Below are 25,153 nucleotides of genomic sequence, written 5' to 3'. Positions count from 1 at the left end.
AACTTTGAATAAAATGTGTACTTTAGTTGATAATATTGAACCAATATCAATATTGGTTCATTGGTTGTGACAAACGTACCATACTAAACTAATTTAAGATGGTAACAATACAGGAAACTGGGGGTGAGGTATACTGGACCTGTGTACTACCTCTGCAACTTTTCTCCAAATCTAAAACTATTCTAAAAAAATCAGTCACTTCTCCTTTCACACAAACCCACTGCTTTACTCAGTCTATGTTGCTTCTTGTTTTGGCTTCATGCATCTAGAAAAATGAGCACAGAGAGGACCAGAAAAGTAAAAGAAGATGAGGGAAGATAAAACGTGTAAGTGAGGTAAACTTCTCTGGCTCAACAGAGAATAGTGTTTTGTGGTTCTGAAAATTATTTCAATTTTATGAAAGGCTTTCACAAATATGTCACTGAATAGAAGACAAAACAAAAGGAAACAGACTTGAATTATAAACAGAGAGAATTTAGTTTAGAAAGAATAATTTTTATATAAAAAGCGGATTTAATACCGAAATAGTCTGATAAAAGTAAAGGCAAATGTAGGAAATGGATTTGCAAAGAAAAGGACTATCTCTTGCACTGTTCTATACAGTAGCCACTAGCCCCTAGCCACATATGGCTATTCAAATTTACGTTTTATCGTTTATTTATTTTTGGGACAGAGAGAGACAGAGCATGAACGGGGGAGGGGCAGAGAGAGAGGGAGACACAGAATCGGAAACAGGCTCCAGACTCCGAGCCATCAGCCCAGAGCCTGACGCGGGGCTCGAACTCCCGGACCGCGAGATTGTGACCTGGCTGAAGTCGGACGCTTAACCGACTGCGCCACCCAGGCGCCCCCAAATTTACGTTTCAAATAGTAAAATAGAATAAAGGTTCAGTTCTTCATTGGTTCTAGTCATATTTCAAGTGTTCGATAGACGCATGTAGCTAGTGGCTGCCATATTGGACTGCACAAGTATAGACCATTCCCATGATCACAGAGAATTCTATTGGATTGCACTGAATTCCATGCTAATTGAGGGGTCATTGGAGTTAAGTAATTATTGGTAGAATTATTCATATCTGGCCTTGGATGTTATATATAGTTATGTTTACTATTTGCATGTCTTACTTGGGAATTCACAGAAATCCCCCAAAAAACTTTGAAACAGTAAAGTTTTCTATTTCACATCTTTTCTTTCCTGTTTCATTCAGGGAATAAGCTTTCAGATAAGATACTGGCAGAGCCATGCCCATTCTGCAAACTTGATGGTTCACAGTTTTCTTGAGACAGATTAGTTGGCTTGAAGTAGAGCTGTGAGAGTCAACAAGGATATAATTGCTATCAACAGAGTTTAGCACGTAAGCAGAGTGGGTAGCACTGTAAGAATTTGAAAAGCATCCTGCCCTCCTTCCATGAAAATATAGTCTCCCTTGGTCATGTAAATGGTATGAGATACTGTCTTTATAAATATTTGATTGCATAAATATCTTGAATGGAAATTCCTTTTTGTATTAGAACCTATGGAATTTCCATTTCTGAATAATCTCTAAACTGGACTCAGAGTGCATTTCTTGGATAATTCAGGCTTAGGGCTCTCAAAAAGGTGACCTCAAGGATCGATAAAATATATTTCAAGCTAATACACGAGTTTGGCTATCTGTGTAAGTAAAATTGGATGCTTATTTTTTAAAGCAGGTTTAAGCATGGAGGTGATATTTGTCTTCAAAATGTAAACTGAGATAATTTTTAAATTTTCTAATAACTGATGCAAAGTAACCCTTACTACTTTAAAATAATCTTAGTCACACATTTCACGTTTACTGTTGATGTTTGATAGGGCCTAGAGGGATGGCATGGATTAGTATAAAGCTATATTTCTCATTCCGGGTGCACAGACTCTTGTCCATATGTGTATTACTGGATCCACAAGAGTTTATAACTTTATACTTTTATTTTAATGATAAAATGAAAAATGTTTTATAGGAAGAAACAAAATTTTCTTCAATAGTGAAAATTTCAACTGAAAACATTAAAAAAAATTTTTTTAATGTCGATTAATTTTTGACAGAGAGAGAGACAGAGCATGAGAGGGGGAGGGGCAGAGAGAGAGGGAGACGCAGAATCCGAAGCAGGCTCCAGGCTCCGAGCTGTCAGCACAGAGCCCGATGTGGGGCTCGAACTCACAGATTGCGAGATCATGACCTGAGCCGAAGTCAGACGCTCAACAGACTGAGCCACCCAGACGCCCCTGAAAAACATTTTTTAATAGAAGAAACTTAATTTTTTAAGTCAGCATTTCTCCAACTGGGCACCACGTTTGTGACCCATGATAGTTTCAAACTAAATTTTCCTTTGAAAATGAGTTTGTATGTTACTCAAGTTTCAGAAAACTTATATAATGAATTTAAACAAACCAAAACAAATTCATATGTGCTCTCTTTGGTATGATTTATCTATAGATTCAGACATAAGTGGCAATTTGATTCCAATCTGGTATTTCTGGTATCCATTTCTAATGCATTTGATGATATATTTTTTTGAGAGAGAGAGTGCGCAAGTAGAGGAGAGGGGCCGAGAGAGAGAGAGACAGAGAGAGAGAGAGAGAGAGAGAGAGAGAGAGAGAGAGAATCTTAAGCAGGCTCCATGCTCAGTGCAGAGCTCCATGTGGAGCTTGATCTCACAACCATGAGATCATGACCTGAGCTGAAATCAAGAGTCAGACACTCAACTGACTGAACCACCCAGGTGCCCCTAATTTCTTTGATGATAAATGTTGAAGACACTAAGTTTGTGGATCATGTCTGTTGATATTCTTTCATTTTGTACAAAACACTCCCCTCCTCCAATTCCCCCAGGTATATGCTTTGCAGGACAAAATTTTGTTGCCACTGAGGCATTCTGGCAAAAGGAACCTTGAATGAACATTTGAAAATATTTTTTATGTATCAGAGTTCTGAGCCTGTAAAACTAAAGGCAGAACCTAGGTATTCTTTTTGGGTCCAGACTCAAAGAAACAAACATGGAGATGATATTAATGGAACACAAATGAAACGAAGATGAAAAAGATGTCCATTTCTTTGAAATCGGAGATGGAAATTCAAAGTGTCATATGTTTGTTGGATTGCAAAGTGCTCTGCAGAATTCAAAATACTGGCCAAGAGTATTGCTTTGGTGATTTGTATTCCTACTACCTGGAAAATATAAAGGATGAAACTTTTCTCTTAAGTGAAATATGGTTCTGCAAAACTGTCAGACCAGCTTTTAACTGAAACTTAGAAATATCAGTTGGGGCTTACAGGACAGGATCCCTGGGTAAGAAGGCCGGGCACTTAGAGGAGACATGAGATATTTGGCAGACTGCACTTAAATTTGGGAATTACAGCTGGGAATAGTTTAATCCCTTTGTTTAGGGAGATTTTCCAACATCATTTTATGTTCATATGTTTCTCTGCTGTTAGAATACTGACTCTAAGACCAATAATTTAAAAAAGGTGAATACTTCTATGTGAATATTTCTTGTCCGTCTTGCCTCCTACATATAAATGGCAGTGGTTCCATTTAATCTAGAAGATGAGACTGACATGGGTGAGCAGAGAAATCAAACACTCAAGCATGGGACGTGGCAAGCAGAAAGAGTGAAGCAGGTGTGTGGCATGCAAATATGCAGATATCTGGATTAACGGGCTCGGAGTCTGGGTCAGTGTTTCCCAAGACTTTGCTCATAGCAGAATGACCCAGATGGCTTGTTAAATAGATTGCTGGGCCCCTCCTAGAATTTCTGATTTAGTTGGATAGTGTGTAGGGCTCTGTAAGTTGCATTTCTAACAAGTTCCTCTCTGATGCTGTGGCTGATGCTCCAGGAACTACATTTTTGAAATCACTGGTCTGTTGTAAGAATTTATAGATTCACAAGTAGTTATGTCCACAGCTCTTATGTGCATAACATCACATCTTCTGATTGTTACTATTCCTGCTGTTTGAAAACTATGTGTCAGATCTTACAGAACAAGAACAAACACAAACATCCTCTCTCGGTTCAAACAGAGCATTGGAAGCAGGAGGCACTGACGGAGTAAAAAGAAAAGAGGAAATTGGGGTTTATCCAGGCCCTGTTGTATCTATTTCTATTAATACTACTCCAGTTCTTTTGGGTCAGTAGGAAGAGACTACGTTATCCCAAATGTAGCATGAGAAAAAAATCATCGCTTTGATTTTATATAAATTTTTAGGAGTTAAAAAATAATTAATGTTTATTTATTTTAAGAGAGGATGAGCGAGAGAGCACAAGTGGAGGAGAGGCAGAGAGAGGGAGAGAAAGAATCCCAAGCAGGCCCCGCGCTGCCCCAATGAACCATGAGATCATGACCCGCGCTCAACTGTGAAATCATGACCTGAGTGGAAATCAAGAGTTGGACGCTTAACTGACTGAGCCACCCAGGCGTCCCTCTAAGATTTAATCTAAGAACACTTATGTACATAAAGGCTTTAAGGTGCATGTGTATTATAGTTCCCCTGGAGGGTCATATTCAGAAGCTACTATGTATCCATGATGAGTAGTGAATTTCAACCACTACTCAAGTGGATTTCAACCAAGACTCAAGTTACTTATCTCTTCTCCCACAAGCTAACTCTACTTCTTAGAAAGCCTTTTAAATACTCAAGTGCCTCAGCTTTTCTATCTAGATTTTTAAAAGAGGTCCCAGTCCTTATTTTTTGTCGGGAGTGTTACATATAGCAAACATACACGTGATGTTAATGCAACTCTTTGAAAGAAGGCACTAAAGAAATCCAAAGGACTGCATTATAATCTTCTCAGACCTACTTTCCTATAGAATTCCTCGATTCTACTTCAAGATTCACTTATACAAAAAAAAAAAAAATAAATTTTATTCAACGTTAAGGTAGTCTTCAAAATATCTTTACCACAGCCCCGAAATCACTTCAGTTTCGTAGAATTAAACAATTGCCTACATCAGTCAAACTCTAGGTTAGAGTTGCCTTGTTGATTTCAGCGTCTCTATTCTTTTTTTTTTTTTCAACGTTTTTATTTATTTTTGGGACAGAGAGAGACAGAGCATGAACGGGGGAGGGGCACAGAGAGAGGGAGACACAGAATCGGAAACAGGCTCCAGGCTCTGAGCCATCAGCCCTGAGCCTGACGCGGGGCTCGAACTCACGGACCGCGAGATCGTGACCTGGCTGAAGTCGGACGCTTAACCGACTGCGCCACCCAGGCGCCCCACAGCGTCCTTATTCTTAAAGACAGTTAAGACAACGGGCAGTGCGAGACTGAAAACAACTTTGGAACAGGAATGTATTCAGATTTCTCTCTCTATGAATCCTGCAGCCCAGCAATATCAGCAATAGCATTTCTTGAATGTTGGAAGTAATGGAGAAGTCATGAAATGGGGCATTACCTCAGTAGTAAATTTCTCCATTAGAAAAGCTCAGCCATCTGTGTTTAAAAAAAAAAAAAAGAAGACAAATAATACCCTCAGCTGGTACAAAACCTTAAGTATGAAAAGCTCCTCTTTTCCACCTGCCTGCAAGAGATACTGAATTTGAGTGAGTGTAACTAAATTCTTCAATCCTTGTAGGACACTTCCGTTTACATACACAGAATGATTTAAGGGAGGCAGGAACCCGGAGGGAAGGGAGAAAATCGGGGCTCCAGTTCAGTGCTTAATAGCTGCTTTCATCCATTCGTTCCCTATAATATCAAGCACCTCCTATAGGCCAGACAATAATAATGAGAATATTACCAATAATATATTGATAGATTAAGCATTAGCTGTATAGCAGACACTATTTGATCATATCACGTGTACGACTTTATTTAATTATCCAACACTTTATCAGGTAGATACTATTAACTCCCTTTTCATAGGCGAAGAAACCAAGGCTCAAATATGATGACACAACCTTTTCACAGTCATTCACCAAGTAATTGCTTAGAGCCAGGAGCTTGTGCTCCAAACCAGGGCTGTCTGACTCCAGACTGGAAGCTCTTACTTCTGTGCTATATTGCCACTACACTGCAGTGTGCAGGGCCATGAAAATACAATAAAGAACAAAACGGACACCGTCCCTGCCCCGGAGCGCGTATAGTTTTAACCTATCTGAGCTTTAGTTTCTTCTCTGCGGGCTGGGATGAGTTAGGCACAGTGAGCCTTTGTGACCAGATCTTTTATAAATCCCAGGCAATTAAACGAAGGCTTTAATGAAACCAGCACATGTAATTGGTAGAGTGATTTCTGAACATCTCTTGTCCTTGGGAAATGCATAGTAATCTCAGAGAGTTCACTGAACTTGAGCTCGTGCACTGAAATCTTGGGGTAAGGCACCATCTAGGATAAGATAAAGACAGAAGAATGGACTGTGTTTATATTCTTGGCTTAAAAATTCTCCTTGTCAGAGGAGAGTCAGCTGTCAGATTCAACTTACTACAGGAAACAGCAGAAATGAAGTCTGTTTTTATAGCTCTCTCCCCTTGGGGACGCAGGGTCTCAAGACAAGTATATTTCCATTTGAAGAAATCCTTAAATGAATCCCACACCCCAAGGTAGGTGTTTGTTTACACTCTGCAGATCCAGCTGCCTGGCTCCACATCTAGGGCAAGTTAATTCTGACACTGCCCACCTGCAGCTCTTCTAACTAAGGCACTTGGTTGTATTTTTAATAATCTTTCCTTGTCATTAGCTACTTACTTCCTGTCCTCACACACGTATTTGTGTTTATTTTCTAGCCAGAAATTCTAACCAGTTGTGCGTGTGGTTTAAAACACAAATCAACAATATAAAATATAACTTTGTGGTCTCCTTTTGTATTTGGCTGTATCTCTTCCCTTCTTGGAAAGATACAGAAATGGCAGTTTACAGAAATTAAGGCAGAATAAGTCTCAGATCAAGGAAATATGCAGAGTGGAAGAGGATAAACCAGATTATAAAACAAGTTACAGTATCCCCAAAATATGTGGCTGCTGCTGCAAAAAAAAAGATAATGACCTAGAGTCTGCACCCAAGAGACAAAATGTACAATTATTTGACTCTATGAACAATGGCAGAGTTTAAACTGAACTGTAAGCATCATCATTGATCTTTTTTTTGCTGTAGTTTTTGGTGTTTTGTTACCCTGGCTAGTAGAAGTGCGAGCGTGGAAACAAAACAATAACTACAGCGCTTTGTTTTTCACGTAGAGGATTTTGCCTTGAATATCCACGAGGCCATGTATGGAAGCTTCTTCAATAAGTCAATCTTCAAATATTTATGAAGCACCTAATGTGTGTAAGACAGTGTCCTAAACATCCGTAGAAGCTAACAGTCTAATAGAAGGAAACATAGAATGTATACTTGAAAATATAACTAAGGTGGGGCTCCTGGCTGGCTTAGTCAGTAGAAAGTGCAACTCTTGCTCTTGGGGTTGTAAGTTCAAGCCCCACGTTGGGTGTAGAGATGGCTGAAAAATTAAAATCTTTAATAATAATAATAAAAAAAAGAAAATACGGCTACAGCGTTAAAGCCTTTCTCACAGATTCTTCATAGGGGCACTTCGTTCCGTAAACATTTGCCCCAAGCTCATTCTTTAGTCTCTTAGCTTTCTAAGTTATCATAGAACTATAAGATATGCAAAATTTTCATCATAAATCTTGGCAAACAGATCAAGGATTCTCCTCTTTAACAAAACCAATCGAGTAGAATTAAAAAGAAAAAAAAAAAGCTTTGCTACATGGAACCATTGAAATAACTTCAGCTATCTCACTGTCAAATATTTTTTTAATTCTACATTATGATTGAACCGTGCAGAAAAAAAGAAGAGAAGAAGAGATGGCTCTGACCTGGGAGCTAACACAATACATCTTTAAAAACTTCAAAGTAAAACAATTATCTCAGCAACAGGGATGATTTGGCATCCCTTTGTTAGCCATTTATGTCACATGTGTAATACTTTGACACTAATTTAGAAACTGGCATTTCTAGAGTTTGGCCATATTGCCAGGATATTTCTGTCTCGATAATTTATTGATTATATTATTGTAATGAGTTGGCCAGTGACTCAGTTATGAAGAAATTATAACTAAATTTGTCTGAGAGAAGTAATGAAGAAAACTTCAGAATTATTGTATGCATGCTTCATATCCCTGTCATGTGAACGCTTACCTTTTCTGTAGCTTGATATCAGCTCGTGCTTTTTAATGTGAATTAGAAGCTGTAATGCTTCAATATTATACAGTACTTAGCCACATTGACTGGTGCTTAAAATATAGTAAAAATTCTCCCCAGTGAAAAAATATATATTTAAAATAAACCTAGATAAGTGAAATATTGACTCTTGGTTACTTTCCTTTAAAAGTAGGCTTCATGCCCAATGTGGGGCTTGAACTCATGGCCCTGAGATCAAGAGTTGGCATGCTCTGCCGACCGAGCCAGCCATGCGCCCCGGTGTCTAGTTTTGAAAACCCCGTGACCAATTTTGGCAATTATCTTTCAGTTGCCAATATGCTGACCTATCATAGACAGGTGAGAGGTAACTGTGTAAGCGACTGGAAATCTACCAGTCTGTTCTTAAATTATGAGGTAAACCATAAGGCAGCGTGTCAGGAGGTATAACCATATAAGGCTCTGAGTTCAGAATATACATCCCTCCCACACTAACTGCTTGTTAGGGATGTATTTTCACGGTCATAAGTTCCTTTGCCACATGTTTTGATTGTTGTCTATGCACGTAACACATCTGCTAGCACTGCTGTGTCTCTTACGTGAAGCCTCCAACATGAGTCATCACCTCAACCTCCTGAAATGGTTACTATGCTAGGGAAGTTGATTCCTTTTGTCTGTGTTTCTTTTCTTTCTTTTTTTCTTTTCTTTTCTAGTCTTCTGTTCATGACCTCCCCCACCCCAACCTGTGCTACAGATAGAATATTTGCCAATTGCTAAGGTGTAGAAAAATGATGCTGGCAGTCAGTTTCTGTGCCACACCGTCGGCACTCACAGAGAACGGGCGCACTGCATCTCCAGGAGATCACAATCTAGTGCAAGATGGTGTAAGACCCTGTTTGCCAAGCTACGCCAGGTGGATTAGATAGTGTGAATCACCGTGTTATATCATAGTCCCTGTTCCAGTGTGATCTTGATGTTATGGCTGGTTAAATATTATTGATGAAATAATCATGTTCCTAAAATAAACCACTAGCATTCTTTAAAAAAGATTTTCCAAAAGTAAACAGGAACTACAGATGACAGGCTTGTCATCAAGGCCACAAGTCTTTTCTCTTTACCAAATTTGTTTTACCGTACTTTCCATGTCTATCAAATGTTTAGCATATTGGGAGGAAGGTATTAAGCTGCATAAAATACTCCTTTCAAAAAAGATAAATACACATTGTGCTCTCATTACACTATCTATCTGCCAGTAACTCCAACTTGCTAGTTATTTTGTGCAATTAAGGTACTTGTTTTTATGGGTTTGCTTTGTTTTATTTGATTCTAAGCCATCAAGACCATTTTAAACAGTCTTCTTACTCTATCCTCTAGCCATGTCGTGTGCTGTGCTATTAACACTGCATCGTTTTCATATTTGACATACTGCTTTCCAGCAGCTAAAATTTAAAGGAGATCACATTTATTTTAAGATAATTATAAAATTATTGTGGTGCAGCCAAGCAGCTCACTCTTCGTTTTGCTAAAGCCAAGCTTTTCTGTCCATCAGAATTACCCTTTCGCATATATTTTGTGTATAATAAAAGAACATAGGCCTTGCGATAGTCATTTCTGCTTTTACTTAGATATTCCATGAACGTCTGAATATCCTTTGCTCCCAGTAAAAGTATCAGTACTTCAATAATCACTGGCAGGTTATGAGTGGGAATTTAAGTTAACTTCTTCTTAAATCACACATGTTCATGTTGTAAGGATAACCATGTTTAATCATAGAAGTCCTCCGCAATTAGGAGAGAATAAAGAATACTTTCGGCACCAGGGAAGCAGAGGTTTACACCTTGATGTGTATTAGTTTGGTTTCTTTGGGAGTTTGCTCAGCAGATTCTGAACGGTGCAATCTCAGCCATCTCTTTGGAAGAAAGGCACAAGAATAGCTTGAGATGTAGACTTTGTAAAAGGAAATTGTCTTACGTTCGCTATGACTGACGGTTTCATTGTAGAATGTGCCATTTCATTTTATCTTCAATCTGCAGATTCTAAAATGGATTCTTTTTCTAACCCATAAATAAGTTATAATAATTAGAGACTCATTCGTGCAATAATAGTGTGGAGTCAAATGCATTGCCCTTATTTCTTGATTTCTAAAGTGTATGCGAAAGTGTGTGGTTAGTTGTTATTAGAATATGGATTTATAAGAGAATGGACCCAAAAATGTGAGAAAAATGACAGTCACATTTTGAGTGGTTTTCGGCCAACTTTTTGTTTCAGTTTAGAAAGTATACATTAAGAAGGCGTGAGTAAATGGATTAATATTCAACAGGATGGGTGTCTTTCCTTTTCTTTAAATATGTGATAGGAGGATCTTTTGTTTGTATCTATTTATTTAGTTTTTGTTGTTAACTTGCTGCCAGGAAATTCTTCCTGAAATTGACCCTAAATCTCATGTGAGTTTTATCCATTTTGAGCCTTGCCTTGCTTGAACCAGAGCTGGAGAAAAAATGTTTTTCTTTTTATTATTACTGTGTAATAACTTCATGTTTTCTTATGAAAAGTTGGGACTCTACCTGAATTAGGCTCCATTTCTCTCTCTCCTCTGAGAGTGTTCATCTACATAACCAGCGTGTTTAACTGCTTTTTTGTAAAGATTTATTTATTTTGAGAGAGAGAGAAAGAAAGAACACGAGAGGAGAGGGGCAGAGAGAGAGAGAGAGAGAGAGGGAGAGAGAGAATCCCAAGCAGGCTTCGTGTTGTCAGTGCAGAGCCCAACGCAGGGCTGGACCTCCCGAACCGTGAGATCGTGTCCTGAGCTGAGGTCAACACTCGGAAGCTTAACGGACTGAGCCACCCAGGCGCCCTGGTAACCGGTGTATTTAAATGTTGCTAACTGAGCAATTTTATCTGACTAGATCTTTCAGCAAAGTTCAACAAAGTTGGCCACTGCTTCCTCCATACACTTTCTTCTCCTTGTTGACCATGACCTCCTAGTTTTCTTCCTAGCTTAGTAGTATGTCCTCATTATCCTTTACTAGTTCTTCTATTACTTGAACTCCAAATGTCAGATTGTTTCCCAGAGCTTGGCTCTTCTTTTTAAGCTACACACTCTGCCTAGGTGATTTCTTCCAGTTGTCTGGTGTCTTTAAGTACCGTTTTGGGGGGAGCAGATACCTCTCAAGTCTTTCTCTCTGGTCGCAAATCCCTCTAAAACACCAGAACCCTGTATCTAACAGTGTCTTAGACACCTTGGCTTAGGTGGCCAGTAGGCATCTACAAATCGAAGGGGCCGAATGGGTGCTTTTTAGTTTTGTCCCTCCAAACGTGCGCCCCTCCCGATCTTCCCTATCACAATGTACAGAACTACTATTTGCTTGCTTGCTGAAACCAAAACCCTCTGAGTTATCCTTGATTATGCTCTTTCTCTCAGTTTGAGCTGCTGCTAATCCATCAGGACCCTAGCTCTCCTCTTGGCAAAGCATAGGAGATAGTTCTTGTGATTCAGAGTTAGAAGTTTCTCCTGACAGTGCAAACCAATGTGGATACCCAGTTGTTTTCCATTCTATCATATCAGTTTAATTATCTGAATGGTTCTTACGTCTGTCAGAGACTTTTTCTTATTTGTTATCTGTGGAGTTTTTGTCTTTTTTCCCTGCCCGTTGTGAGTCATTTAGTACAAAAGTTGTTGAGTGCATATACGTTGGCTTGTTTGTTCATTCACGCATAAACTCCTGTTGGGGGTCATCCATGTTCCAGGTCGTGTGCTCAGAGATGATTGCTTGCCCTCAGTGGGTTCACAGTTTAGTGAGGGCGTGTGCCATACAAAGAAACAATTACAGTACACGTGTGAAGAATGACACTGGGGAAGCTTAAACGTGCAGAAGCAGCTTAGAATAGGATGCAGTTAACTCTTAAGAGCGAGCGTGGAGTTCCAGGAATCCCAGTAGACGGATGATTTACTTGGGTTTTAAAAGATGAAATGGGATTTTCCAGTAAATAATGGGAAAAGAATAGGGATTTCCAGAGTGAGATACTAGCATAGGCCAGGGCACAATAGTATGCGGCATCTGGGGCGTGTCTGCAAGCATTTGTTCTTGCCGAAGCATGGAATTTGCATGGAGAATGGAGACAACGGAGCTAGAAAGGCAGGCCATGGGCAGAAAGGGCCTGGTTTTTCCTATTAGGAACATGAGACTTCATCCTGTGGGTAAACTAATGAATTTCGACAGTTTTTAAGCCAGCAAGAAATATGTTTACATTTTAATTTTAGAAAGTTCTTTTTTTTTTTTTTTTAAAGCTATAGTATGGCAGAGTGACTTAGAGGCAAGGAGACCAGTGAGGAGGACAGAGGTGAGACAACAGATGAAGGTTTGAATGAGGCAAACCTGTTGGGGAAGAAGAGTATGGAAACGGGGAAAGAAGTCAGAGGTGAAGTCTTGTATTTGGTAGTCTGTCTGAATGCAGAGTGGTCAGAGTGGAAATGAAGCCTGAACAGAGGATGACCCCAGGGTTTCTACCTCTGGATACTACCCCTCGGGGGTAGCACTAACCAAAAACAGAGGGTCCAAAAGGAGATTGAGTGATTGTATATTCCATAAATCTATCTAGACATATAGATATATACCTATTATACCTTTCGCTCTCTATCTATGTATCTGTAAACAGAGAGAGTCACTGTGCTTGGGACACTCTTTTTTTTTTTTTTTTTTTTTTAATGAGTTTAGATTTCTCAAGCTGGAGGATTTACAGGAATTCCACTGCAGTGTAAAAAAAAAAAATCAGAATTTATGTTCACGTCTCAAAGTCTAGTCCTAGTTTTGCCACTAGCTAAGTGCGTGATTGTGTTATTTCTCTGCTCTCATATCCTCACTTCTGACAGTCTGATGGCAGGATATTATTTCCAAGAGAAAGGTACCTTGTGACTTTAAATCTTTTTTACTCCAACATATATTCCAGATCCTCAGTCATTATCCATGCACGCAAAGGATAATAGAGGTCTAGGTCTTAGAAGGAGAGCAGTTGAACCAAGCCCCCACCTTTCTCATCCTCGATGTCTGTTGAGAAAAGAGAGGTCCACAGAGTCTGGTTTGTTGCAGTGAGTTTATGTGGGGATAAGCTTTGGAAGCCAGAAGTCCAAATGTCTAGTTGACCATCTTGACCTTCTTCTCAATGTAATGATCCACATTATCCCTAATTCTGACTCCACTATGGTCCTAAAAATCCATATGACTTTGGACATTTGGAAGATACAACTCCTTCTTTGTTGATTTGTCCCTTTTGGGAATAGGCATATGGTGACGATGGGGGCAGAGGGAGGTCCCGAGCTCTCCATCTCTGGTCCTTCAAGGGCTTCAGCATGACTTAGTGTAGCTCTAGTCACTTAGGGTTTGCTTGAGACAGACCCTGCCCTTTACTCCTTCCTGTGTTCATATTCTTTCTACTAAACTTTCTGCTAAAACCAGACCCAGATAGAGTAATGTGTGATTGTTAAAGGAAGAGGGTCAACTTTAGTTCTGACATATATTTGCACATCCTGGGGTTTTAAACAAACAAAATGAGTGTTCATTGCTGATTCATGTTTTCCTTTTGGTCCCTAGATCCTTTCTGCTGCAGTCATGTGACATGCACCATGGTGACTTTCATCCTATAATGCATTCTGGGTTCTCCTAAATCTTAAAGCACTTTATAAAAATAAAACCATAGGTCTCATTTTTCTGATGAAGAGAGCAAGGCATAGAGAGGTTTTACAAAGTGATACAACAAATAAAGGGGGAAAAAGAATCCAGGTTCATTTTTTTTTTCTCTCCATTAAATGATACTCTCTCTTATGCTTTTCTGTTGTCAAAAGCCCTCTCTACATTCTGTATTGTTAGGTCATCATCTCCTATAGTTTGCACAATACGATGTATTATGGATTGCTCACAAAGCAGCAGATATGAATTCTTTATAATGGATTTATTCTTTTCAATTTTTTGTCATCTTCAGGCCTAATAGAAATAGTGCAGCATGTTATATTGTGTGATCTGTTCCTAAATAGATAAAAGATTTCTGTGTTTTGAAGGAAACATTTATATTGGTTAATTTGCTGCATTGCCTGCAGGAATGTTAGTCTGTAGGAGGAAAACAACTGTTTCCTGACAAGGTTTTCCTTAACTCTGCTAGAAACTCTTACTTTAACAGTAAAATAAAGGGAAGTAATCCATAAACAATTAAAGAATGGTACCTTCAGGAGTGTTTACCACCCCTCAGACAGAACATCTAAGATTGTGAGATACAAAGGTGTCTTTTTTTTTTTTTACATGAAGAGAGGCTCTCTCTTAATTCCCTTCCCAGCTCATAAGCCATAACACTACGGATGCTGTGAGTGTGCCAACGTGAACCTAGATATTCTCTCCATGGATATCAAGTTCCCTGCCTGCTCTTCGGAGAGCCACGAGTCTAACTCTAATAGAAACAGAATATGTGCTTTCCGTTAAGAAATTAAGCGCCACTGTCCACAATGTGCAAAAGACTGTGAAATTGAAAGTGTGCCCCTGGAGTGGATAAAAAAAAAATAATAGTAAGTGGCAACTCAAAACAGACTCCTGGCAAATAATCAATTATCTTCTGAATTACTATACAAAACTACAGTTCGTTTTGCCAGCCTGTTGGGGAAAGAGCTCCACACAGGAGGCGGTCAGCTTAGACTGGGGAGTTGTTTTCAATTTACTTCCCGGGTACCTTCGTGTAAACATCGACCGGCTGGCCGTGCTGCTGGCGTGACGCAATGAGAGAGCGCACGCCGCCATTGGTTGGCAGAACTGACTGCGAAATGGCAAACATAGTCACAAAAGAAATCTGTTGCCTGTTGCATCTGTGTGTTTATACTGTGACTCACATAGCTTAATTTTTAAACCTGGGGCAACAGTTAAACTTTCCTAAAGATTGAAGACTGGGCGCGTCTTCGCTGGGACAGCACTATTTTCCGAACTCGAGCGGAATCTGTTTGGCCTCCAGATGGATTTAGAGCTGGCTGAAGCCTAGGAAAACAGCAGGAGGAATGATGTTTTACTACTGGCTGCTCATATAGATGAAATGGGTAGAAATTTAGACTGTTTGGGAAGGATGCTGATGGTTAATAAATGGGGCAGGGGGAGTGCCAAGGGCTGTCTGGCTGAGGTTTCGTGTTGGTACAATTTTAAGTGAACCGTAAAGTGTATGCATTCGTGTTTAATAAACAAGAGACATTTCTGATGACTTTCCAGATATGTAGGCCCATGGAAACATGTGAAAGTATTCAGCATTTCTGTAAGTGAAGAAGAGTGTCACAGATGAAGCAGTTTTGGCTCCGAGCCGAGAGAGAGACCATACAGGAGGGAAATACGGCAGCAGAAGGATCTTCAGTTCTCCTTGCTCTTGTTTACTTTTTATTTTTGAAATGTTTATCTATTTATTTTGAGAGAGAGAAAGCGCGGTTGGCGGAGGGGCAGAGAGAGAGAGAGAGAGAGTCCCTCCACTGATAAACGCAGAGCTCGTCACAGGGCGTGATCCCACAAACCCGTAAGATTATGACCTGAACCAAAATCAAGAGGTGCCCTGCCCTTGTTTACTTTTTAAAATGGGAAGAGGCCTTACCATTTTCAAAATCTTGCCAGAGTTTAAGTTCCCTGAATATAGAGTACAGGAGGGACGCCTGGGTGGCTCAGTCGGTTAGGCACCGACTTCAGCTCAGGTCATGACCTCATGGCTCATGAGTTCGAGCCCCGCGTCAGGCTCTGTGCTGACAGCTCAGAACCTGGAGTCTGCTTCGGATTCTGTGTCTCCTTTTCTCTCTGCACTTCCCCCACTCATGCCCTCTCTTTCTCTCTCTCACAAATAAAATAACATTTGAAAAATACAGAATACAGGACATCCACTCCTTAATAAAACCGACTTCCCTGCCCAAGACAGTCAGTCCTGACTATACTCAGCCTGTCCCCTGCCATACACAGGTACACATACACATGCATGTAATCGCACCCATTTACAGATGAGAACACAGATGCTAACTGACCAACAAGGACAGAGGATTAATACATGGCAGTACTGGTGTTTATCAAGTCATATTTAGACATTATACATACGATCTCTGTTACAGCTCGTAAGTCACTTGTCTGGTGGCCACAGGATAAACTCTCTTTTTTACTGACATCTGAAATCAGAACCGTTCTTCAACAGCTTGCTAATTTACTCTTCCATAATATACTTATTCTTTACTATTCTCCAGCCATTCTTTAAAAACACATTTTTAAGAGGCACCTGGGTGGCTCAGTCAGTTAAGCTTCCAACTTCAGCCCAGGTCATGATCTTGCAGTTCATGGGTGGGAGCCCCACGTCGGGCTCTGTGCTGACAGCTCGGAGCCTGGACCTGCTTCGTATTTGTGTCTCTGTCTCTGTGCCTCGACCCTTCTCTCTGTCTCTCTCTCTCTCTCTCTCTCTCTCTCTGTCTGTCTCTCTCTCAAAAACAAGTAAACATTAAAAAAAAAATTAAAAACGTGCACCTTGGTGGCTCAGTCGGTTAAGCGTCCGACTTCAGCTCAGGTCATGATCTCACAGTTGGTGAGTTCGAGCCTAGCATTGGACTCTGTGCTGATAGCTTGGAGCCTGAAACCTGCTTTGGATTCTGTGTTTCCCTCTCTCTCTGTGCCCTTCCTCTGCCTGTGTGCTCTCTCGCTCTCTCTCTCAAAAATAAACATTTTTAAAAATTAAAACCAATCAAATATATTTTTAAGTAGTTGATACATATACATGGTTGAAGAAGAAGAAGAGGAAAATGAAGATTTAGAAGATGAAGACAATGGTGGCCAACAGCACAAAGGAATACACATGAAAATATGTCTGTGCCCTTCCCTGCTCTATGGTACCCCACCTCAGGGGTACCCCCTTCCCCAGTGTCTTAGGTATTCTTTCCAAGTTTAAGACTCCTTATATATATAGACATTTATGTATATCCTCCTCTACTTTCCTGGTTTGTAGAGATGGTAGCACACAGCACACACTTGATCTCATTGCTTATTTTCACTCCGGCTACTAGCAAAATCTCAGACTAGTTGGGTCGGCCGAGTCCACCAGAGGTGCAATTATTTGCTGTGTTACAATAGGAGAGGCGACATGAAATTAAGTCTTGACTTGGCTCTTTCTCAACTTGTAAAGGACAGAATAGCCTCTCTTTGTATCTTGCAGGCATTATTAATTGATATGTTGTCAGCACTTCCATAAATATTTCTATGCTGTAGTGATTTTTCTCATGGAAATGTATGCTGTGACAATTCAGCACATTTCTCCACCTATTAGATCAGACAGCATCAGTGAGAAGAGAGTGAAACAACTCTTACTAGGTACATCAATTCTTTCATGCTTAAATTACAGGACACCGCATTGACTACTATTATTAAAGTTTGGAATAATACAGCACTACAGAACCATTGAGGCTACCGAGAGCACTTGAGAGAACTGATAAATCTCTAAAGAGGGAGTTGACTCTTTTTATACAATAAGATCAAAATCGTGAGAAGTCATTTTTCACTTAATCATCCAATATTACAGAATATTAGAATATTCTGCCCCCCTTTCATAATTTTCTTGCTTATTGGTACATCAACAATGGACTTTACGAGTTCTGAAGCCTATTTTTCTTATCTTGGTGTTTTGATAATATGACTGACTTGGGGTCTTCGTACTCTGCACAGTTGTCAGGCATACCGGATGTTTCATTGACAATCTCTGCGAATTTAGGAGATTTTTGCTACCCAACGAATGAAAGCAATCTACCAATGTAAGGAATGCTTTGAAAAAGTTAGTCTATGCTTTTTTGCTCTTTCAGAAACCACGTGATTTCTACCTGCTCATAGATTGACCAAAATATTTCCGACCACTTAATGCCACTCTGGGGCTAATTCAAAAAAATGAGTTTGCATTAGATTAGATATAGGGTTTCATTCAACATCTCGTGAAAACCTGGGTGCACTCTGATGCTCCTTGAAGGCTCTGTTTGCCCAAGAGTTTCTGGATCATATCTTCCGATTCAGAAGAGTATCTAGTTTAATTTTGCATGTATAAATGCATTGGCAATGCATTTAGAGAATGCTTTGGATTCCCAAGGACAGCATTTTCTAGAAATTTAGATTGGCAATTGGAGTTAATATGTTAGTTCAACTCAAATTGTTGCATAAATGGTAGCTATGGCAGGAGAACAGGGGATCTTCCAGGGGGTCTTTCCCTAAATATTTCTGCTTTAGTTCTGTTCTGATTTGCACCATCTTGGTTCTCAAATTATTTCCATTTTAAAAGCTAATTTGGGTTTTTGAACAAATGTGTTGCACTTATTTATCATTCCTTTTCTAGATTTCTATTTTGCATAATTACCATAGAATGTGTGGATATTTCATAGAGAAAGAAGATATTTATGAACTTGGTCCCGTACAGGGGAGGATTCATTTGTCAGTATAGGTGGTGTGGTTGCTTTGACCCCTTTCTGGCTGGGAAACGATTTGTTGGATGAACATTCAAGAACGCTCAGAATAATGTCATCTAGGCATGAAAGAATTGATGCATCTAAGTAAGAGTTGCGTCACTCTCTTCTCACTAATTACACGTAAGGACAGGCGCAAGAAAGAAAGGGAAGATGTTTCCAGGAAGGGCTGGTAATATCTTCAGTGTGCCTCTGGGCCCTTGAGGCCAGACCCTTGGAATTTGCCACAGCCTAGGTCCTATCACTCAGTCCCGCTCTAGAGGCAAACATCCCCCAAATGGCCCTCCGTGATGCCTACAGGGTTCTACTTTTTAAGGAAGAATTTATGTACCACCAGCAATGGGTTCCAAAGATGACCCTAGTAACCTCTATTTTCCAAAGGACAAATTACTCCTCCCAAGAAAGAGAGTACTAGGATTTTTTAATGTATTTATTTATTTTGTTTATTTTTTTTAATATGAAATTTATTGTCAGATTGGTTTCCGTACAACACCCAGTGCTCATCCCAACAGGTGCCCTCCTCAATACCCATCACCCACCCTTCCCTCCCTCCCACCCCCCTTTATGTATTTATTTTTTTTTTAATTTTTTTTTCAACTTTTATTTATTTTTGGGACAGAGAGAGAGAGAGAGAGAGCATGAACGGGGGAGGGGCAGAGAGAGAGGGAGACACAGAATCGGAAGCAGGCTCCAGGCTCTGAGCCATCAGCCCAGAGCCTGACGCGGGGCTCGAACTCACAGACCGCGAGATCGTGACCTGGCTGAAGTCGGACGCTTAACCGACTGCGCCACCCAGGCGCCCCTATGTATTTATTTTTTAAAGGTCCTGATGATGATGGCTTTCTAGTCCTTTGCTTTTTCTTTAGTCGCTACTCGAGCTCATTTGCTCTCAAGTAACACCTGGAATAGGAAAATAGTATTGTTACTCCCCGGTTGTACGTTTATTTTCAACCTGGGGAAATGAGCTCCAACTACAGTTTTCACTTCATTCGTTAGCTTCCAAGGCACAAAATTGTTATACATGTCTATAGTTTTCAAGATGTCAAGTTGAGTACATTGTGTACTATATATTCCATTACATATTTGTGAAATCTTTGTATTGAAGTAGAAGTAATTCTCCTTATTTGCTACACTACTTGGCCTGACCTCCTAAAACTGCATAATGGGGAATGGCACCTTCCTCTTGCCACCGTCGTCTGGCCAAGTGGAAGAACTCGTGGCTGGTTACATATAGGTTTCTCTTAATTGCACTAGTCTTCTGCCTTGTCTTATGTAACTACCGTAGAATTCTTCTTGAATTTTCAGCTTTGCTCAGATAACTTTGGAAGAATGCCATCTAAACACACATGCACATGTGCGCGTGCACACACACACACACACACACACACACACACCCATCTGTCTGACATCCTGATCCTTAACATACCCCAACATCACACAAGGATATGTCTCTTCTGACACATTCTATGCATTTTATGCTGAAATATTCCATTGGAATTATCAATGTTTATGCTTTCAGGCTAGTCATTTATCATTACAGACCTGTTGTATCATCCCTGCTAATTAAATTTGTTAAGAGTGGGGAGGATTCCTAAAACAGAATTCTATGATGGCTTCAAATTGAGCTGGATAAAAATCAGTGGGGATTAGGGGAAGGTGGTCTTGACATCGAAATAGCATTAGGTTTCATATCTTCATTGGAAATATTTCTTTTTTGGAACTCTTCCTTCATCATTATAAGAAATGAGATCTGCCTTGGCATTCATTTGTGTGTGTGTGTGTGTGTGTGTGTGTGTGTGTGTGTGTGTTTCCTCCTAGAGTGGGGTCTAGTAAAACTAGATTCTTTGGGTGGATAGAAGAAAAGTACAGATTTCTTAATGTTCATTTTCAGTCAACTGGACTTTTAAAGGTGGCCTTCTTTATGTTTTCCATTTACAGTATATACCTGCTTATCCATATGCCTTCAGATCAATAAAAGAGTAGATATTTAAAAGTATCTGTGGCAGCCAACAGCTGGAATCATGCCAGGCATCTTTACATTTTAAATTCTTCCTGGGCTCTAGAGGTAGGTGAGGCCAACTTTCCTTTTGACTCAGCAGGCAAGTTTTACTATGATAAGAGTATTGCTATTTTAAAAAGCAGCTCTTGACAATCTAACTCCAGAAAGCATTCCCACCCTGTGAAATAGTACAGAGGCACCTGCTTCCTTATTGATGAAACACTGGAAAATAATGCCTGTTAGAAGCAATTTTAATCATTTGGTAGCTCAGCTTCTGACTCCTCAGTAGGTTTCTAACCCAACTGCCATGCCAGATCGACTGTCCCAGTTTTTCTGATCGGGCAGGCAGAAGCAATCTAATCATCTCAGGCTTGGCACACAACAGAAATCTGGCTTGATGAACCCCTTGAGAGTGGGTCTGACTTGGCTGAATTCATTCTAAGCATAAGTCTAGCCTTCCGGGTTTTAGGGGCTACCTTCCTATTTTTCTCACGGCTTCATCATAACCAAAGTTCCACTTCTAATCTAGTTCTGATTTAGAATGACATGTCACAGTGCTTCCCCTACAACTTCTGGATACTTAGGATTCTTGATCTCCAGTAAACAGTATCAGGTGATCATCAGCGTCAAGAAAAAATTTATCTCTGTATATCTCTAAGGGTAAGAGACAGCAATCAATGTAATATTGATTAATTAATAATCTTACAGATTTATTTATTTTGAACATGAATAATCTTGGGGAGATACATTTCGTTGCTAACACTAGTTACTTATCTGATTATTTGCAAAAGGAAAATCACTTATCCTAATCTGAGTCATTTGATCCAAAACAGTATTCTTAACCTTGATCGAATTTGACCTTTTTGAAAGAGTTGTTATAAAAGGTTTTGAAGAAGCAATGAAAGTCTCCCTAGCTCAGGTCACTTACTCTGTAAGTACTCCAGGATATTAGTGGAACCTGAAATGTCTCTGCTGCCTGTAGTGTATAAGGAAGGAATTAACTTTGCAACTGCAGATTTCAGTGTGTGTGTGTGTGTGTGCGCAGTGCAGTGTATGTTTCATTACAAAAGGCATTATAAACATTAGAGCTTGAAACACATATTTCTCTGTGAGAAACAAAGCCATATATGTGGGGGGAAAAGATAGCGTCAGCCTCAAGGGTCTGGAATGTATCAGATTTTCCAATATAATGTATCAAAATCAATGTATCAGTCATGAATTATAAAAATGTGATTACCCTTTCAGTGGGGAGGATATGGTTAGTGACAAAAGTGGTAGCATAATTCGATGGTGGAGGTTAGGAACATGGAGGGAGGGTGATATGTATGATGTTTCCAAACTGTGTGTACTGTATTTTCAGGGTCAGCTGAAAACATATCATAGGCTATAAAGCTATTGCCATCTTTTCTTGTTACACCTGGTAGTATATTATCTAATAATTAATTGCGATCTTGTTTCCAACATTGGAGTATGAGGTCCTTAAAGCTATTTTATTTCTGTATCTCTGGATCTGTCGAAGGATGATACTTCATACATACAGGGTTTGTTAAAGAAACGTCTAGGAGCCATTTGGGCCACCAGCTGTATCTAGGTCATTATCTGCCAAGTGTTGGCTACTTTAATTTGAAAAAGGTCATGGCCTGAGATACCATATTTTCTAATTGAAAACCAGGTCTTAGAGAAGAATAAAAAGTCTCTTGAATAGTCACCGTGTGTGTGTGTGTGTGTAAATATATACATATATTTTTAACAGACAAACACGGCATGTTTTAGCATAAAATCTTATGATAACAGAGCTGGTAAAGCTCACCTTGGAAGGTCCATGTCCAGCTTCTAATCTCAAGCAGCAGCGTCCTCTGCAATTTCTCAGTCTGCTGATTGAGCCTTTCTGTTTTGGAAATTGGTAAAATATGCCCACTTCGCCCTTTTCGTTACATTTTTTTAGGTAAGATGATTAAGTGTGGGAGCTTATGAAGAAAAACGGGGCCCGAGACTCGCACATAATGGAAATCTGCTCCCTTGTATTTCCCTTCTCTTTACAAAGCAATCCTAACCCATTTCGTGATGACGCACTTGGTTCTGAGTAGTTACATACATTCACATTAATAAGATTGAAAGGGGGACAAAGTCCCAATACTCTAAACAAATAATTGCATAGAATTCAGCATTAGTGCTCTTGAGGATGAGTGAAATCCTGATCGTCACCAGCTTTGCCAATAATGTGTGTTCTCTTAACCCGATCAGTGCTAAGTGCTGTACCAAAATTCAAGCCAAATAACGTGAGGCTCTTGGCTGTAAACAATTACAATTTTACAGGCACTTTTGATCATTCTGATACACTCTGCATTCAAACACAAATGATTATACAGTACATTAGATGTTGTGCAACATCCTGCCCAGGATTCAGTAATATGATCTCTATGATAGTTCCAGAAATGGAATGAAATCAGTAAGAGGAAGTGGAAAAAGAACAACAGTTAATGAAATTAAAGGGGAAAGCTCCTTTTTTCAATCCTGAAGATTATTACTGGGTCAAGACTCTCACCTATTCAAAATGAGACCTGTGGACACACTAGTTTTCAGATTCTTTTTATATTCATATTGGCCCTTTGTTCCAGTTTAGCAAGACACCTATTCACATTTAAGTCCACAACCATAGACTGTTCAGGTAATATTCGACGTAGACCTTAAAAACATCCTGTTGCCTTTCTGTGATTTTTGGAACAAAGGAAAAAGAAAAAAAGTGTCTGAAGTGTCTGTAAAAATGTTCCTAAAATAGTAAAAAAAGAAAGAAGAAAGAGAGAAAGAGAAAGAGAGAGAGAGAGAGAGAGAGAAGGAAAAAAAAACACCTGCAATTAAAAAGAAAAAAAAGGGGAGGGGGATGCCTGGTTGGCTCAGTTGGTTAAGCGTCAGACTTCAGCTCAGGTCATGATCTTGGGGTTCATGAGTTCAAGCCCCGTGTTGGGCTCTGTGCTGACAGCTCGGAACCTGGTGCCTGCTTCAGATTCTGTGTCTCCTTCTCTCTCTGCCCCTCCCCCACTCATGCTCTGTCTCTCTCTGTCAAAAATAAATAAACATTAAAAAAAAAGAAAAAGAAAAACCTCCTGGAAAGTAAATTTCTGTTGCATAAAATCCATTTTTCATTTTGTACTGGCTTCCGTTATGGACCGAGATTCATTGGTAAGAGAAAGGGATTGCTCTGAATACACTAAGGTTACATAAATATTTTAAAATTGTGTACTTAGATAACTTTCTGATATAAAACATTAGCAATGAAATTTTAAAATATTAATACTAATGTCTTAAGGTAATCAATACATCACAAAATACACTGAAACCATAATTTGGTCCTGGAAAAATTGATAGTATGATTGCCACCCAATTTTATCCATTCTGGAAGTAGTGATATAGGAAGCTTTAAATAAAACTTCATTTTTTTTCAATTTTCCCTTATTGATAAAGTCTTTTTGTTGTCTTGTAGCAACTTTATAATATATTTTAATAGGAGGAAATAGTACATAATGCTCGAAAACTAGACCGAATATTTAACAAGGCTAGGGGCTGTGCTTACTTTTGTTTACCACTGCATTTTTAGTGCCTAGTACAGGGCCTGGAATGCGATAGAAATGCTTATTATGGACGAGTAATTGTTCTGAGCACATGACCTGGATTAGCTCGTTTCATCTTCACATCAATCCTACGAGGTAGGTGCCACTTTACCCATGAGAAAACTGAGGCCCAGGCTGATGAAAGATATTGCCAAGGGCATGCTGAAAGACGTGCAGTTTGAATGAATTTAGGTCTTTATGAGTTCTTCGAGGTCACTTATTTACATAATTATCCAGTATTTATTAAGGTTATGAGGAGCTAGGAACTGTTTTTCAAGAACTCCCTTCCAATTAATACTTCTGAGTCACATGTGAGAGGCCAATAAAAGGAGTGGGCCTTGGTAAGAAGGAAAAAGAATGGATCAAAATATTTGTCTCAGGCAAAATCAATTAGCAGTCTTTGTGCTGTAGCAATTGGCCAATTCCCATATGCGCTGTTTTGCTGATGTCACTCATTGCCTACAACTTCTAGTTTTCTTAACCTATAAAATAGGAATGATAATTAGAATAAAGTTTGGGAACCACTAAAAATTAATCAGCAAATTCAGACACTTTTGAGAAACGTGTGGATTGTAGGGTTATGGAAGTGCAAAGGGCATTTGTGAGGCCTGAGAGATGGGGGGGGAGGGTGGGAATAATTCATGCTTCTTAAAAAGCAAAAGAACCTGAACTTTTTTTTAATATTTATTTATTTATTATTTATTTATTTATTTATTTTGAGAGAGAGAGAGAGAGAGAGAGAGAGAGAGAGAGAGAGAGAGAAACCCAGGCAGGCTCCACACTGTCAGCACAGAGCCTGACACAGGGCTCGATCTCAAGAACCGTGAGATCATGCCCTGAGACGAAACCAAGAGTCAGACGCTTAACCGACCGAGTCACCCAGGCGCCCCCTGAATGTTTTCAACGGCCTAGA

At 39.6% G+C, this 25,153-nt stretch overlaps 1 protein-coding gene across 4 annotated transcripts in view; it reads left to right on the top strand.

Moving 5' to 3' along the window:
• FIGN (fidgetin, microtubule severing factor) overlaps positions 1-25,153 on the top strand; it is a 130,318-nt gene that overhangs the window by 59,652 nt on the left and 45,513 nt on the right. Inside the window, exon 1 of one of the 4 annotated variants that reach the window (XM_019838179.3) lies at positions 19,364-21,292. The exons of the other annotated variants lie outside the window; for them this stretch is intronic. The gene's annotated coding sequence lies outside the window, so the exon portion shown is untranslated. Of the gene's footprint in view, positions 1-19,363; positions 21,293-25,153 lie in introns of those variants that run through there. 4 annotated transcript variants of the gene reach the window in all.

Source organism: Felis catus, chromosome C1, assembly GCF_018350175.1.
Source record: "Felis catus isolate Fca126 chromosome C1, F.catus_Fca126_mat1.0, whole genome shotgun sequence".
NCBI classification, from domain to species: domain Eukaryota; kingdom Metazoa; phylum Chordata; class Mammalia; order Carnivora; family Felidae; genus Felis; species Felis catus.
This window is presented reverse-complemented; position numbering and strand designations above follow the sequence as displayed.